Source organism: Megascapheus bottae, chromosome 13 (assembly GCF_031878675.1).
Source record: "Megascapheus bottae isolate mThoBot1 chromosome 13, mThoBot2.hap1, whole genome shotgun sequence".
Classification (NCBI taxonomy): domain Eukaryota; kingdom Metazoa; phylum Chordata; class Mammalia; order Rodentia; family Geomyidae; genus Megascapheus; species Megascapheus bottae.
In genome coordinates this window covers 10204503-10208347 of record NC_143521.1, presented here as the reverse complement: position 1 = coordinate 10208347, position 3845 = coordinate 10204503, and positions in this window count along the sequence as shown.

The window sequence follows — 3845 nt, the reverse complement described above, 5'->3', positions numbered from 1 at the left end:
ATGACTGGTATTTATACTAAGAAGTATTTATAATTATCTGAAATTCAAAGTCCACTGGTCCTCCCGTGGTGTTGTGAATACCAAAAACCTATAACTCTGCTCTTAATAAGGACAACCCTTCACCTTAATACTAGCTCCTTTACTCGTTCATTAGTAGGAAGAGGAAGAAACACAACTATGAGACACAGTGGAAAATATTTCATATTTTTCCTGGCTTTGATCAGAGAAATGAAATAGAGAAGAAAAATAATAGCCACAAACGACGTTTTTACCATTGTGACAGGCAGGTATTTTCTACTTGTAGTTCCAAATCCATTCAACCGTAATCACTGAGCCCTTCAAAAACTTCACATTCCTGCTGTGAGAGAGGAGAAGAGCAGGTGGCTAGAGATGGTGAAATGGATATAATGGTGTTGGAAGAGCCCTCCAACACAGGTTCAGACCACAGTACGTTCATCCAGCAGATCCACAGGGGACATACAGTCAAAGGAAATGACATCAGCAAGGTGAAGAGCTATCACCTATCATTCACAGTAGTCAAGATAGGGGAGTCGACCTAAGTATGTACTGATGGCTAAATGTCAGGATCATGAAGTAGCACACGATGAAATACCAGTCTGCCTCAAGGAAAAAGGAATTTCTGTCATTTGTGACCACATAGATGGATCTGGGGGACGTCATGTTAAGTGAAATAAGCCAGGCACCAAAAGACAAACACCAAATGATCGATTTATGTGTGGAATCTAAAAACTGGAGCTCAGAAATAGCAAAATGGTAGTTACTAGGGTTGGGGAAAGGGCAGGCTTAGGGAGCTGTTGATTAAAGGAAGCGAGACAGGCTATAGATATGATGAGATGAAAGAGGAATTAGAAATCAGAAGATATGTATGCAGGCATGCATACATAAGTATACTAAATAAAAGTATAGTAGTGGTAAAAGCAGACAAGGCCAAGTGAACAGTTAGTGCTTTTAGCAAAAGCAATTTCAGGGAACTTGTTCACCCCCTATTTCCAAACTCTTCTTCACCCTTCTAAGTGAAACTGTGCCCTTTCTCTTATTCCGGTTCAAGTCCATGCTGTCATCTTTAACCAGTGTTTTGGGGTTTTTTTTGTCACGTCTGAAATTTAAGCCAACAACAATTCTCTCAGTGCTTCCTTCAAATCATAAAAAAATCTGAAATGCCTCATAATCTCCTCAACTAATACAACAATGATTATCTCAAGAGCATGTAGTTCCAGCTCCATCCTAAGTATGAAGTAGCATTTTATTTGCTAACATTTATTTATTTGATATCCATTAGTCTCATAGGGGATGGGGCATTGTAACATTTCTGTGCACATACAGCCTCATCCCGCTATCACGCTCTATTTAACTTGTCCATCCTATGTTCAACATAGCACTATGGTGATTCTTTTAAAATTGAAGTGATCACATCACCCCTTTTCTGAAACGTCCCAATGGCTTCTTATCTCTGGATGCATATTTCATTAAGAGGAGATCAAACCTGCAATTCAGCCTCTAAGGGCTTACTTGACTCAGTGTCTACAAACTTCAATTCAGGCTTACCCCAGACTTATTTACTTACTCTGGCCACCATGACCTGTTTGTTGCTTTTGTGATAGGTTTAGGAAACATATGCAACAGGGCCTTTACACTTGCAGTTTCTTCTGACTGAATAATTATGACCTACCTAATGATTTTTTATGATTCACACCTCCAAAACTGCATCTGACAAATGAAGTCTTCTTTGACCACTTCAACAAAATACAATCCCTTTCATCTATCCTCCATCTTACCTCTTTGTTCTTTATTCCTTTATCTGGTAACCTCATATTTCTGGATAGAATTCATCATCATCTAATATTTATTAGACTTGTTTGTTGTTATTTGTCTGTATTTTCCCCTCTTTCACCACAAGAACATAATACAGCTCCAAGAGAGAAGGAATTTTATTGGAGTAACTATCATAGTTCAGCACCTTAAATAGTATGTGGCAGAAATCAAAAACGAAATGAATAGTTGCAAATGAATAAATATCCATGTTAGGATACCTGGTTGTTCAAATATAATGCATTTAAATAATATTCATGAAGCTAGATGTTGGTGGCTCACCAAATACTAACTGCTCAGGAAGCTGGGATCTGAGGACTGAGGCTTAAAGCCAGTCTGGGCAGGAAAGTCTGTGAAACCCTTATCTCCTAACAACTACAAGGAAGCTGGAAGTCTCAATGTGGCTCAAAGCAATAGAGTGAGCAAAAGAGCTCAGGAACAGCGCCAGGCCCTAAGTTCAAGCTCCTTGACCAACAAAAAGAAAAAGGCTATGAGAGATTCTCTAAAATGAGAGATGAAACTATTAAAAAGCCTGGGAGGGGCTGGATGTGTAATTTGCTAGTAGAATGCTTTATCTGCAAGCACAAGGCCCTGAGTTTAATGTTCCACTTCAGAAATAATCAGGTGCATAATGATAATAGGTAATAATAGTTACATGTCAGTTGGAATAGTAAATATTGAAATACCTATCTTGATGCTTCTAAATAAGAAAAGCTAAAATATCCAGCAAGAAGTGAGGAACTCATAGGACATCTCACATTTCAAATACTTCTTATAGAATTCCAGTGCAGCATCTGGTGGGAAATCAAGTATTAGCTGGCTTGTTGTCACTGTTCTAATGGAGCAGAGTACTTCATAGTGTGAAAACCGCCCTCATGTGTGGTCAGTGAACAGAACATGATTGACTCCTCCCCCGTCCACTTTGGATTTAAGGTATGTACTTTTTCTATTTTGACTAATTCTATAATCACTGCCTATGATAATGGCTTTCAAGGAAATAGCTCTAGCTCTTAAAACCCTGACATCCAGCCAGGTGTCAGAGGCTCACCACTATCATCATAGCTACCCAGGAGAAAAGGATCTGTGGATCACGGTTTGAAGCCAACTTTATCAGGAAAGTTCATGAATCTGCCATTTCCAATTAATCACCAAAAAGCTGGAAGTAGAGCTGTGGCTCAAGTGGTACAGCACTATCTTTGAGCAACAAAGCTCAGGGACAGTGCCCAGGCCATGAGTTCAAACCACAGAACACACACACACACACACACACACACACACACACACACACACACACACACACCAGCCCTGCAAAGTCCACTGCCTGCTACTGCCTGCCCCAGATGGGTCAAAGGCTCTTCAAACTCACCACATACGAAGACAGAAATGTGACTAGCTTGCAGCTCAGATCAGATACCAAGATGTGGGTTGCAGATAGAACTTCCCTGCTGATACGTGGGTGAACTGGGGCAAGAGACTTCAACCATTTCCTCATCTGGATCAATAGACTAACCTTTAGTTCATAGTATAGATTCAAGATAGCATATAAAAGATGACCAGTGGTTCATCATGACACTTGCTAGGTACCATGGTATTTTCTTCTCCTGTGTCTTTCCTATTACTTCTCCTCTAGTCCACCACTCCAGGGATGGCATCAACAGCTACCTGGACACCTCAATCAAAACCATTCCTGTGCTCTTAGCTGGGCAGTGGTAGCTTAATCCTACTATTCAGGAGGTTGAGATCTGAGGATTACAGTTAGAAGCCAGAAATAGAGCTGTGGCTTAAATGGTAGCATGCTAGGGTTGAGCACAAAAGGTCAGTGACAGTGCCCAAGTTCTGGAAAAAATTAGCATGTATGTGCACACACACACACACACACACACACTTATGTTCTTAAATACTTACCTTCACTTTTCACACACAGTTGCTCATCAATTCATGTTGGTTTCACAGGCTCATGCCTGTAATCCTAGCTTCTCAGGAGGCTGAGATCTGAGGATCACTGTTCAAAGCCA